Raw genomic sequence first — 15,091 nt, 5'->3', positions numbered from 1 at the left:
CCCCAAGATTATCAGACTGTGTAGGTCCCTTGGCACAGGCCTGGCAGGGAAGACTCTCCTAGGGTGTTTCACTGGGGAAGGCCGAAACCCCCCACACAGCTACATGGAGTATTGGCAGGAGATTGGTGTGTAAAACCCTGGCCAGCTTCCAAGGCACATTTCTGAGGCTACTACATTCCTTTCCGATTCAGTCCCTTTCACACATAGGCTGATGTCTACCTTCTTGCCTAACATTTTGCCTTTAGGTATAATATTAGGGTTTCCTTAAAGAGAGTCTGTTGCAACTATTTCTTGATGAATACGATTCATTCACTATATTTTTTGTTGTTGTTCTAAGAAGAATATATTCTGAATTTAGAATTCTTGTAGCAGTTTGTTAACGTGAGTTTTCACAGAGTTTGCTCAGCCTCATGCTGATGAGCCTTCTGTTTTGGGCCAGCTTCCCTAAATGGAGCCCACGTGTGCCTCAGAAGCTTCCCAGCTGAGAGAATTATTTGTTAATGCAAAGGAAAGAGAAACAGATTGGAGTCAGGAAGATTGAATTCTTTTTTTTTTTAGATTTATTTATGTATTTGAAAGGCAGAGTTACAGAGAGTCAGAGGGGGAGAGAGAGAGAGAGAGAGAGAGAGAGAGAGAGAGAGAGAGAGAGAGAATATCTTCCATCTACTGGTTCACAACCCCAGATGGCCACAATGGCTGGAGCTGTGCAGTTCTGAACCCAGGAGCCAGGAGCTTTTTCCAGGTCTCCCATACAGGTGTAGGGGCCCAAGCACTTGGGCCATCTTCCACTGCTTTCTCAGGTCATAGCAGAGAGCTAGATTGGAAGTGGAGCAGCTGAGACTTGGACTGGCACCCATATGGGATGCTGGCACTGCAGGCTGTGGCTTTACTTGCTATGCCATAGTGCTGGTCCCAAATATTGAATTCTAATTTCTTCTCTGCCTCAAAGTCTGCTGTGTGATGCTGTGCAGGGCATTTACTCTCTGTAGACCTTACTTTCCTCACCTGTCTAATGAAAGCATTGGCAACTGTGGTGAATTTGGGGAAACATGAAGAAGGCAGGGAACTTGAAGGAGCAAGGCAAACATTAGCTAGAAACTCCCTGTTTCTAGAAGTTTAGATTATTTCTGTTTTTCCGAAGTTCTGCCCATCTGCTAACATTTAATAAGTGCTTTCTAAATGTCAGGGACCTAAGATGTTTAGGTGAATTTGGCAAACCTGATCTCCACCCATAAAGAGCTTATAACCTAGTACGGGGACAAGCGGGTAAGACAGCAGTTAATATTCAGTGAATTGAGTGTCCTTTTTGGGGAGCGAAGGGACTGCTCATTTTTTCCTCCAACTGTACCCCCAAGGTCAAGCTGCACACGTTTCTGCTCTTTGACAATTTAACAGGGTGTCTGATCCCTAAGTTTTGCCATTGGTGTGGAAAATAGTCCATGCAGCTGTTCTATAAAAATCAGTTGAGCACCTGTCCTGTGCCGGGAACTTAAGTAGATGCAGAGGGAACAGTGAGGAGAAAAATCTCACTACTCTCTAGGAACTCAGTCTTGTTAGGTAGACATTCATCAAGTAAGTATAAATCATAACTGTGATAAAATGTCATGAGACGAATCGTGGGAAGCCTGATGAGGCTTTTCTGTCACTAGTGATGTTTCTCGTTGCTGGGGGTTTTCACTAGGGGCTTCCTTATTGGCAGACATCTGGGTGACTTTCACATTCCCTCTTGACAGATCAACAATGACATTTGGGCAAAGGTCTCACTTTCTGCAACTGCTTCATGCTGGACAGGGGCACTGCATTGGCCCTAAGATTGGCGACCTGTCGGGAAACTTAGGGTGTCTGGGCTGAAGGGATCCATCAGATGGCGGAGGCTCAGCAGAGCAGGGTGATATGCTGAGGAACCGTCTGCCATGTTATCCAGGGCACTGTACGTGGCCTTAGGTGGGGGAACCTGATGTTGAAGGAGTTGCATTCCCATTTGGAAATGGATGTGCTGTACTCTGGACGAGATAAGTAGAATTAGATTGCTTAAAAGAGGAGGCCAAGAGTTTGTATGAGAAGCAGAGATATTAGAGGAGTCATTAGGAGCAGAAAGGAAATAGAAGCTAAAATCTCCACCTGGGGAGATGAGAACCCAAGCCTCGGGTCTCTAACTTTCTTCTAATTTCATTTAACCTCATCTCTGTAAGTTGGCTACTGCTGCCATGTGCTACAAGGGAGCAATGGGCAAGCAGGCTAGCTGGAAGCTGACTTCTGCAACACGATCTATATCCTAGGAGGTATATATCTGAGGCAGACAGCTGCTAGCAAAAGGCTTTCACTAGGGTCTTCCGTATCGCCGGAGGCCCAGGTGACCTCCACAGAAAATGCTACTGAGAAAAGAAATATGGTGCTCTGAACATTCCTAACAAGAAGGATTTTTCCTGTGTGTATATATGTATGTTGGGGGAGGTGGGTGTGGAAAGGAGTTGGTCCAAGGAAGGCTTCACCTGAAAGAAATAATCAAGCTAATATAAAAAGGCAAAGCTTAACTGGGCCGGAGAAGGAAGTCAGGTAAAGGGCTCCGGGCCTGTTGCTCCAGACTGGAATAGATTTTGTGAAACCCAGTGGAGAGTTACAGGAGTGTTTTGTGATGATTTTGGCAGAGCGTGACTTGAGTGAACTGTACTAAAGAACCCAGTGGCTACAATCACATTTCCCCCAGTCTTCAAGTAAGTCACAACACCAAATAGAAATCAATGGGTCTCTAATGAATAAGAAAAAGGATGGACTTATGAAGACTAATGAAAAGATGAACTTTCTTTAGCACAGGAAATCAGTGTAACTGTGAAACATGGTGGACACCTGTCTCCCTAAGAACAGTGGGAAGACCTCACTCTTGGCCTGGAGCCCCATGAATTATCCTGCAGTGGTGAAAGCCCACTCACTGTCCTTGGCCCTCATGTCACATAGTTGACCTGCCTCTCAGGAAAACTCCAGGCGAGTGACTTCTAGTTCTCTGCATAGGCAATATGGCTAGAATAGCACTTCTCATAGCATCTTATGTAGTTCAGAAACAGCAGCATCACCTGGTAACCTGTTAGAAAAGCACATTTTGTGACACCCCAGAACTGCTGAATGAGAAAGCCTGGCTTGGGACCTAGGAATCTGTGTTTTAGCAAGCTCTGTAGGTCCCCAGTTTCTGCAGTCCCCTAAGAAGGACTAAGGACATGTTCCTGAGATTATACAGGTGTTATTGGGGACCAAAAATTCATGGTAAATTCCTGATGACCAATACCTTCTATGCCCCTTCCAGGAGACTCGTGGTTCATGCCAGGCGAAGAAGGAAACTAATGTTTATGAGAAGTAAGGCTACAACCACAGTTAATGTTAGTTGATGGTAGTGTGAATTTAATGAGTAAATGCACTGCACTCAAAAAGCAGCTGGTAATGCCCTGAGCATCAGATAAAGAGAGCAAAGGGTTTAAAAAACCCCTTCAGACAGAACCAATCACCCAGATGTATTTGAAATAGCAGAAATTGACTTACAGTGGTGTAACAAATTTTGCCCTTAGAATTAGCCTGGGAGAACTGTTGTGTTAAATTTAAAGTAGTCTCATGAGGACAGGTGTTGTTGAGCAGCAGGTTAACCTGCGCTTGAAATGCCCACACCTCCTATCTGAGTGCTGGCTCAAGTCACTTTGATGTGCTTCCAGTACAGCTCCCTACTAGTGACCCAGGGAGCAGTGCAAGATGGTCCAAGTACTTGGGTCCATGCCACCTATATGGGAGACCTGGATGAAGTTTCTGGCTCCTGGATGTTTTTAGCCATTTGGGAAGTAACTCAGTGGATGGAAGATCTCTTTTCTCTCTCTCCCTATTTCTTTTTTCTTTTAAATTTATTTATTTTTTGACAGGCAGAGTGGATAGTGAGAGAGAGAGAGACACAGAGAAAGGTCTTCCTTTGCTGTTGGTTCACCCTCCAATGGCCGCCACGGCTGGCGTGCTGTAGGCAGCGCACCGCGCTGATCCGATGACAGGAGCCAGGTGCTTCTCCTGGTCTCCCATGGGGTGCAGGGCCCAAGGACTTGGGCCATCCTCCACTGCACTCCCTGGCCACAGCAGAGAGCTGGCCTGGAAGAGGAGCAACCAGGACAGAATCCGGCGCCCCAACCGGGACTAGAACCTAGTGTGCCGGCGCCGCAAGGTGGAGGATTAGCCTATTGAGTTGCAGCGCCGGCCTCTCCCTATTTCTGTCACTCAGCCTTTCAGTTAAAAATAACTATTTAAAAATCAGTGTCATGGATTGCCACATCCTCATATCATAATAAAGGCACCAAAACATAAATAGCAGCGACTCTGAAAAGTAGTCATAATACCAAGCTTCCAAATTTAAGCCCTGGTTATAGAAAATATCCCTTGATTTTAAGGATCATAAGGCTGTGAGATTTACAATAGTTCCACCAGGTGGCACTAGCGATACTCTCTACAAATCGAAATGTTCAGTGAATTTGAATGTCACAAACAGTAAGTTGTACTTTTATGTAGGGAAGAGGATGTTAGCCAAATTATGGTTTAATTTCTGATGTTATGGCATTGCATTTCAATGCAAGCATTTAATGAGTTTACTGAATTCCAGTTAAGAGGCCCACATCCCATATCAGAGTGAGTGGGTTTGATTCCTGGCTCTTACTTTTGCTCCTAATTGCAACTTCATGCCAATGCAGGTGCTGGGACATAGTAGGTGATGGGTCAAGTAGTTGGGTCCCTGTCACCTACACAGGACAGCTGGATTGGGTTCCTAGATCTCAGCTTCAACCTGACCTAATCCTGGCCCTTGAAGACATTTGGAGAGTGAACCAACTCATTTGCAGATAGGAGCTCTCTGACTCCCTACCTTTCCCTCCCTCTCCCTCCCTCTCCCTCTCTCTACTTCCCTTCTCCTCTCCTTCTCCCTCTCCCATATAACTAATATTGGCACTGACTTCCAAATAAGGTTTAACGACTGCAGAATTCAAGAACAGCTTGTTCTAGGCTTCTTAGTCATATATGTGGCCCCATAACTTATCTCACGGAGGTGAGTCAGGACAGTGTGTCATGCCAAATCAAGGTCTACTTTATGTGCCCCTTGGAACTGGGGCTTATCAGGCATTACATCTATCTAGGTGATAGAGGTGAATTACAAAACACACAGAGCACGCAATGGGCAGTGTCAGTGCTCCAAAGAGAAACCAGATTAGCACTGTTCCTGCAGCAAAAGAGAAGGAAATCCAAACTAGCAGCCATGTTAAATCTTGTTTTCCAAATAAAAGATAAATAACTACCTATGTCAAGTTTTAAAGCTGTTTAGGTTTCCAGAATTTCTCTCTCATGTGTCTCAGTTTTTAAAACTTTTTGGTCTTTTACAAACACGTGATGTTGTAGGGTTTAGGAAGTGCAGATTTGGAATTTCTTGGTTTTGTTCTGACTTACTGCTTGCTACTCAAACTGAACTCAATGATACTGAGTGCATACCAATAGCATGACCATTTTGTGAGAGTTTATCATGATGTCTTACTTGACCTAAATTGTCAAAAACTGCTCAAAATTACAATGTACAAGAAGGGAAATTTTTCTTACACATATGAGCTTCAACAGGTCAAATTCTATTGCACAAATGTTGTTTCAATTACATATCTACATACAGATTCAAAATTCATATCTCACTCTAGAGTCAATCATTTAATAATGTCATCACCACATACCATCTGAACAAGAAATACTTAATTATAATGACTTGAATCTGGAAAATTCTGAGTTTCTTAGGTCTTAGTGATGAGACCAGATTAATATTGTTTAAATCCAACTGTTAACATCTTATAGCTCTTTACAGGTAAAGACACTGCTGATCTCACTTTCATAGCTTTATTATTTTAAATGTAATTTATTTATATGTTTTATAGTGATGGATATCTGCTGCCTTTTTTTAAATTTTTTGAAATGTAGAGAGACTGAGAGGAACAGACAGACAGAGACCTCTCCCATCTTCTGGTTCACTCCCCAGAAGCCCACAACAACCAGGGCTGAGCCAGGCCAAAGTCAGGAACCAGGAATTCAATCCAAGTCGTCCTCAAAGTGGAAGGAATCCATCCAAGTACTTAGACCATCACCTGCTGCTTCCTAGGGCTTGCATTAGAAGAAAACTGGAATTAAAAAATGTAACCAGGACCCAAACTCAGGCCCCCTGATATGGGGTGTGGGTGCCCCTGGCAGCATCTTAACCAAGCACCCACTTCATTTTTAAAGCTTTGTACAGAATTAAAGGACATTTTCTAAGCATCCTTAGGTGTATCACCATCTCCTGAATCAAAAAGTTTAAAAATTCACAACTAAGAAGTTTCTTGTGATTAGCTTTCCACTAACTAAAAGTATCAGTAGATTTCCTGTCTTTACAACCTTTTCTTTTCTTTAATAGACTGGGCACTGAAAGATAGCACAGTACAGATTACAGTCAAAACAGTTCACATGACTCTTCCAATTCTATCTGGCTTTCTACTTTAGCTATCCTGGTCCTTGGCTCAGTTAGAGCCAAGGGTATTATGCCTTTGTTTTCGAAACAATGCAAGAAGAAATTTCTAAGAACTATGAGTGCCTGGGAGTATCTGCTAGTGCTGGCTCAGACACTAGCGACTCTGGTTTGGATCACTTTGAGCTGAGCAGGGGGCTGAGATATAGTACAAGCTGTGCCTTCAGTCAAGCCCACATTTCAAATCCACTTACCAGGCCTTATCCTCTAATAAATAAGATCTTTCTTACCCTTTCATAGAAAACATCTAAGTTGATTTATGGTTTGAATACAGCAAGATAAAAGTCAAGGAAGCAGAAATGAGGAAGTGAAATAGTAGTAAATATTTTATAGTAGTGGTAGAAGAAGTAGAATACTTGGCAACACAAATCACCCAGGAACCATGTGGGATTAACTGGAATATGCATTAAGAACTCCGAGCTATCTTTTTTTAGGGTTGCATTATACACTTGGCATTAAGTTCAAATCATTTCCTGAAATCTTTCAATGTGGCAGATTTGAGAGCTAGGGGATATGGCAACATGTGTGTCCTGTGTTTATATATGGTTAAAAATTAGAGGAACAAAAGAGATCATCTGATTTCAATTCCTTCATTTTACAAATAAAAAACTGAGGCCAAGAGAGAGAAGATGATCTGGAGGAAGTGAGCTCCTAAAAATTATTCAATAATGTTGGAGATTGAACTGTAAAAATCAGCCCATTTTTCCCCTTCTAACTTTTTTTAAAAGTTTTTAAAAAAGTTTATTTGAAAGGCACAGTTACAGATAGAATGGGACACACACACACACACAGAGGGAGATCCCCCATTCAGCTTGTTATTTCCGTATCTCTTCCATAGACCAGGACACTATATGTTGAGACATCCATTATCTATTAGAGGCATACTGTACACTTAATTTGATCAAGATATCACGAATCTGATGGCATCCATCACTTATTCAAGGGAAATTGAGTTGATGTGTGTGTGTTATCTTGGATAATGATTGTGCCCCACCGGTTCTCAATCTTTGCTAATCCTCTTGTTCTCTTTGATGAGGCTGCTCTACCCTGAATGAGTTTTGGAGAGAGTGGAGGAACTCTGGCTCAACTGAAATATCTGCTGGGACAATTTTGACTTTGCATCCAATTTGATACCTTGGCTTCTGGGTTTTCCCCAAGACTGAGATCCCACTTTTACTAGAGTATGGAAAACTGGACTCTTATTTATCCCCTATGTTGGAGTCCCTGCTTTCTAGTAATCTGTGCCCAGCAGATACATTTTCTTCTTGCTGGACCCTGGAGTCTCTGGTTCTAGTCCTTCCCTCAGCCTTCCTTCGGCTAGGTACCAATCCTGATTGATGAGGAGCTTCCTCTGCCATCAGTGAAGACATAGATAGCAGGCAAATACATACAACTATCTCAAATTTTTCTCTGTCCTTTCTAATCATCATGTGTGGTTCTTCTTTCTACTGAGGTCAGCATCAAGTTGATTTGTTACTTCAGGAGGAAATTAGCTGTCAATCACAAAGACTGATGGCTCTACGCCATTCAAACACTCCATAAAATCCAATCACAGCCCAAGTCCTTCCATCTCTCATTGTCACCTCCTGTGACACCTTTACATAGGGTCCTGGCCTGTTCCCTAACATTCTTCCCAGCTACTGCTTCTCTTTTTTTATAGAAAACTTTAATTTAATAAATATAAATTTTGAAAGTACAACTTTTGGATTATAGGCAGTTCTCCCCCCTCCATTAACCACCATCCACCCACAAACCATCCCGTCTCCTACTCCCTCTCCCATCCCATTCTTCATTAAGATTCATTTTCAATTATCTTAATATACAGAAGATCAACTCTATACTGAGTAAAGATTTCAACAGTATGCACACACTCAGACACACAAGGTATAAAGTATAAAGTACTGTTTGAAGACTAGTTTTGCCATCAATTATCATAGTACAACACATTAAGGGCAGAGGTCCTACATGGAGAGTAAGTATTGATTTAACAATTGGCACTCTTATTTATTGCTTCTCTTTTATCCTTAGCTTTGTTCTATACTGAAAGGGGCCTCAGATGCACAGGTCACATACATAACTTTGAAATTTCTAACAGTTACATTAAAAAAAACAAGAGGCATGTAAAATAAAATTTAATAATATATTTTAGTGGTGAGTACTTGGCACAGCAGTTAAGTTGCTGCTTGGGATGTCCTTCATAACATAACTGATGGCTGATTTGAGTCCCAGCCAATGTATTTTGGATCCAGCTTCCTGCTAACAAACAACCTAAGATGTGCAAGTGATGGTTCAAGTATCCAGGTCCTTGGGTTCCCACCACCCACATGGGGAGACCCATATGGAATTTCAAGCTCCTGGCTTTGGTCTGGCCCAGTCCTAGCTGTTGCTGGCATTTGGGGAGTGAACCAGAGGATAGAAAACTGGTCTCTGACTCTCTCCCTCTGCCTTTCAAAGAAAATGAAAATAAATAATTTTAAATAATATGTTAGCTGTGTATTTTTAAAAATAATATGTTAACTGTGTATTCACAATACTATCATTTCAAATATAGTGAATATTATAAGAAATTATTAATGAGATAATTTATATTGTTGTTTACTCAATGTCTTCAAAGCCAGTGTGCATTTCACATGAGGGGGTTGCCAAAGAGTTCAAGGAAAATGCACGTTCCCCTTCCATTCCATCTTTTCCATCTTTCCATGAAGATTTTGGAGTGCCTTACACTTGCAACAATCTCATTCTCTCCAGTCACGTTTCCAGGAACTATGTGACCACTTGTGGTCAGTGGTGGACGAATGGGATCATGAAGAAAGAAAGTAGGTACAGGCAACCAATAGTCACAGCTCTGCACCTGTGGAAAGCTGTGGCCTAGAGAGGGCCAAGTGGGCCCTCTACAGTGTGGAGCCTTCAGATACCTTCCCTTTGTCTCAACAGCAGCCTCCTGTTCTTCTTAGTTGACTCCAAATCTGGCCTAGACCTCTTGACCACACCCCTGCTCCTCTGTCCATTTCGTCATGCTAGTTGCTGTGGTTTGCTAAGTCTTCCAAGTTTCATCTGTTGGAAACTTAATACCCAAAGTCATGAGTTAATGGTATTTGTGAGGTGGGGCCTTTGAGAGGTGATTGGGTCACTAGGGCTCTGCCCTTATGAACGGATCATCCATTCCTGGATTAATACATTAATGGATTCAGGAGTTATTGAGGGAGTGGCTTTGCTATAAAAGTCAGCACTCTCTGACACGCTTGCTCTGTCCTGCTGTATGAAAGCCTCCAGCATGGTATGACGATGCCTCAGGAAGGCCCTCAACCAAAGCCCACCACATGCTGCTGCCATGCTCTGGGATGTCCCAGCCTCCAGAACTGTGAGCCAAATAAACCTTTATTTTGTAAAATATAAATTAGGTGGTCTTAGGTATTTTGTCATAGCACACTAAGTCAGCAGCCTAGTAAATCTTGTACATATATTCAAGATGTGGTATGTGAAGGGGTTGTCAGAGAAAATAAAATGCCAAAGGAATGGGAGTCTCTCTCCATCCTCAGGAGGTTTGGCTTAATGATCTGTATTATAATATGGCCAAGTCATCATCTATACAATTCAATCTCAAGGCAGGTCTTAACCTGCTCTTGGGAGATTGGTGTGAAATACAAAGATATGTAGCTTCTCCGAGTCTCAGCTATAAACCCCATTTCTAAATGTAGTTGGTAATAAGGGTGACAAATATTTATACTTTTCTATGTGCCAGAGCTGTTTAAATGCTTCACATGTATTTTTTTTTACTGCCATAATAGTTCTATTTTTATTCCTATTTTTGAGTGAGAAAACAAATGCAGAGAGATTAAGAGACTTGTGCTAAGGCCACACAACTGACATGAGAAAGAACTGGAGTTTGAGCACATCCATGCTATCTGGAGAACCGTGAGCTAAACTGAAATGGTGGATTGACAGCCCTTAGCAGGCTTGGTGGTACAAAACAAATGCTTAGTAAATGGCAGCTGCTTTTTCAACAATCTTCAAGATGGTGGCAAGAGTGGTTCAAGGGTAAAAGGAGGAATGGAGGACAGTTCCAGTGACCCCAGAGACACAAAACTCATCCTCAAAACCAGTTGACCAGTTGCTGAAGCCGTTCTTTCAGGTTTGCAGCTGCAGCTCTTACATGCTTTCTCTGTTCCCATAACCTAAGAGCCACTAGTCTTGAGTTAAGTCAAATGACTTAGTGTTTGTCATTCTTGGGCTACTTTTGAGGATATGAAATTCCATTTAAAATTTTTTTTTGGAACCAAAAGTGTCAGGTGGAATACTTAAATATTACAGACCATTGGCCATCAAGAAATTCCAATTATCCAATGGTCCTACCCAGAGATCACATCATTAGGGGGCTCAGAAGGCTCTAGAAAAGTGGCTCATTGTGATCACATTTGATCTCAATATATTGATTATTTGTGGGAGGGAGGAGGAATCATGACATCATTGCAGGGCCACGAGTAAGGCAGCTCCACGACTCACACCAACAGTCCAGACACTTGTAGGACCCATGTTGTTTAAGTATTTACTTTGAATAAAGAATAATTTCTTCCATTTGTACTTATGTACTAACTCCTCCTTTGTACTGCCAAATATCTGTACTTATGTACAATTAAGTAGTCAAAATAGTACTTAATCTGCTTTTGGGGGTCCCCTGTGAAATTCTTCTGCAAAGTACTGAGATACAGAGAACAAAGTTAAAAAAAAAAACTATACTACATAGCTCTCTAGAATTAGGAATAAGAACATGAATTATCCATTCCCTAGTAGTTAATATCCTTCCTCCTTGTGTTTATTGTGGGCAAATATGGGTGTGGTAGCTCCAAAGGCCCTCTGTACTTTGTGAAGACCATTTAGTTGACTATTGAATTATCCATAAGAGGTTGAAGACAGCCATGGGCACATGGTAGCTTAGAACTTAGGAAAGAATGCGTACCAATGAATGTATTATTGTTTGTCTATGGAATACAATTTCAGGCTTATTTGAGGAAACAGTTTTTCTTGACTAGATGGCTTCCTTAGGTTAATTTTAAAACTTCTCTATATTTCCAGAACATACACTAAACTAAGGGGAAAAGGCCTAGTGGTTTTTAAGCTGCAAGGAAGATTAGCCATCAGAAACTTCTCTTCAGGAAAGGCAAGGACCAGATGGGATGATGGAAACATGGCCCATCTGACACTAAAATCTTGCTGGATCCTCAGGTGGACATGGCCAGAAACTGTTGCTATGTAACAGTTCCTAAACCCCTTTCTTCCCATACTTAAACGACTTACTTGTTCCATGTGACCCAAACAGCTGAAGCATAGTTAGTCATATTTTCCAACCAAATGCCTGACTTTATTTCTACATCAGCAATTGAATCAACTCAAAACACTAAATCCTCTGAATCTTCACTCTTTTTTTTAAACCACATGGCATTGATGCAGTCATTCCACACACAGCACATTGGCACAGCCACACCTTTGGTTACAGCATTGTGAGTGTGTCTCACTGCCTGGAGGATATGCTTAGCTTCCTTCTGCCCCACTTCAACCTTGTAACTGACAGTTAATGCCACCAACTCCCAGTGCTTCCTTCTTAGGAAAAGGAAGAAGATAATTTAAGGTGTTTCTTTCAGTGGCATAATCACAAATGATTCTTAGTGAAGAACTAAGTCTTTGGACCCAGGTGTGAAAATCACACCCTATGCCAGCACAGTTTTATAGCAGCTGAATGCCTGTTACTGAACATGAAACCATGACACTCAGAGTTGAGTCAAGGTGAGATGGCTCTTGGTACGTGCCCTTGAGACTGATTCCTATAGTTGGAGTTCTCAGGAGACTGGCAAGCTACCAGTAGTAAGATGTCACCCAAATTTCTTAGAATGAAGTTCACTCTCTTTAGGTTTTTGTTCATCACTTCTTCATTCACTAAACATGGTAATACTGTGTATGTACCAGACCAATTCTGTTTACTGAGGTTGTTGATGTATTCATGAGGGGGGGAACCAAACCAAGTTTAGGTTTAAAACTGGACAAAGTGGGAAATTGAAGTAAAAAGTACTAGGACATATTTAGTCAGTGATGTGAAATGATTTGCAAGTTAGTTACAAGATATCAGATTATTTGGTCTACGTAATTTTACATATTGTGTAAAACAGCCTTCCATGATAGAGATGGTAAACGCTAATAATCTGTGACCCCTGGAAATAAAATTGGTGGCCAAGGGAAGGCTATCCTGGGGAATAACAAGTCCCTAAGATTGACTGCACCTCCCTTCTCTCCTACAATGAACGTGCAAAAGAGGGATTTCCTTGTAGCCTGTCTCTGAGGTAGTATGATCCTGCTTTAATCCCTATACAATAGCTGAGTTAAGAAAAGTAGACAGTTCTCATTTCATCTTTGTGCACTGAAGAGTTTCCATCTTCACTTGTGACAAAGATCAGTATCTTCATGTACCCCTCCCCAGGAGGTGGTCCAGGAGTGGAGATTCCTGTAGCCCTGGCTGTGGAGAGCAGGTGACTGTGAGGATAACTCCCAGGCCAAGGTCAGCAGTGTTCTTCACAGCTCCGTTTCCTCCTTCTCTCCTGCCCTCTTCTCCTTCCTCCCTCCCTCCATCCCTCCCTTCCTTTTCCCTTCTGTCCTGCTTTCCTCCCTTCCTCCTCCTCCTTACACACACTCGTACATCTATGTCTAAGAGCCAGACTGTGCAATAAGAAGTTTGGCTTACATCACTGAAATTACTGTTTAAATCATCTCGCTCTGAATATTTATGCATTCTTACCTTCAAGCCACAGAATCATCAAGCACAGTAAATTCATGCACAAGAGATTGTCTTCAAAGGTTGATGGAAAAATGCATAGTATGAAGAAACTCTAAATGGATTTCAATTTTTTTCCCATTGGGATGGATATCTTTTAATTCCATTTTTCACAAACTTTGAATTAATAGATATTTGCTTTGGTGCAAAAACATTTCAAACCCAGAGTGCTGTTTAGGACATCTGCCATTCTATGGGTCTGTTGTGCATCTCGCTTCCCATGTTGGATTGTTCTCTCCCTTTTTTATTCTATCAGTTAGTATTTGCAGACACTAGTCTTGTTTATGTGATCCCTTTGGCTCTTAGTCCTATCATTATGATCAATTGTGAACAGAAATTGATCACTGGGACTAGTGAGATGGCATTGGTACATGCCACCTCGATGGGATTGAATTGGAATCCCCTGGCATGTTTCTAACTCTACTGTTTGAGGTAAGTCAGCTTGAGCATGTCCCGAATTGCACATCTCTTCCCTCTCTTATTCCCACTCTTATATTTAACAGTGATCACTTTTCAGTTAAGTTTCAGCACTTAAGAATAACTGTGTATTGATTACAGTATTCAACCAAAAGTATTAAGTAGAACAAAAAAAAAATACTAAGAGGGATAACGTGTTAAGTTGTTCATCAACAGTCAGGGCAAGGGCTGATCAAGTCACCGTTTCTCATAGTGTTCATTTCACTTTAACAGGTTTCCTTTTTGGTGCTCAGTTAGTTGTTACTGATCAGGGAGAACATATGGTATTTGTCCCTTTGGGACTGGCTTATTTCACTCAACATAATGCTTTCCAAATTCCTAACAGGGATCACTTTTCAGTTAAAATTTAAACACCTAAGAATAATTGTGTGTTAATTACAGAGTTCAACCAATAGTACTAGAACAAAACAAAATACTAAAATGGATAAAGTGTTACATTGTACATCAACAGTCAGGACAATGCTGATCAGGTCACTGTTTCTCATAGTGTCCATTTCACTTCAACAAGTTTCCCCTTTGGTGCTCAGTTAGTTGTTGCCGATCAGGGAGAACATATGATATTTGTCCCTTTGGGACTGGCTTAATTCACTCAGCATGATGTGTTCCAAATTCCTCCATCTTGTTGCAAATGACTGGGTTTCGTTGTTTTTGACTGCGGTATAGTATTCTATAGAGTACATGTCCCATAATTTCTTTATCCAGTCTACTGTTGATGGGTATTTAGGTTGGTTCCAGGTCTTAGCTATTGTGAATTGAGCTGCAATAAACATTAATGTGCAGACAGCTTGTTTGTTTGCCAATTTCATTTCCTTTGGGTAAATTCCAAGGAGTGGGATGGCTGGGTTGAATGGTAGGGTTATATTCAGGTTTCTGAGGAATCTCCAGACTGACTTCCATAGTGGCTTAACCAATTTGCATTCCCACCAACAGTGGCTAGTGTCCCTTTTTCTCCACATCCTCTCCAGCATCTGTTGTTGGTAAATTTCTGAATGTGAGCCATTCTAACGGGGTGAGGTGAAACCTCATTGTGGTTTTGATTTGCATTTCCCTGATGACTAGTGATCTTGAACAATTTTTCATGTGTCTGTTGGCCATTTGGATTTCCTCTTTTGAAAAATGTCTATTGAGGTCCTTGGCCCATCTCTTAAGTGGGTTGTTTGTTTTGATGTTGTGGATTTTCTTGATTTCTTTGTAGATTCTGGTTATCAACCCTTTATCTGTTGCATAGTTTGCAAATATTTTTTCCC

The sequence above is a fragment of the Oryctolagus cuniculus genome, chromosome 1 (genome assembly GCF_051225735.1).
Source record: "Oryctolagus cuniculus isolate XC-2025 breed Fujian yellow rabbit chromosome 1, ASM5122573v1, whole genome shotgun sequence".
Lineage (NCBI taxonomy): Eukaryota > Metazoa > Chordata > Mammalia > Lagomorpha > Leporidae > Oryctolagus > Oryctolagus cuniculus.
This window is presented reverse-complemented; position numbering follows the sequence as displayed.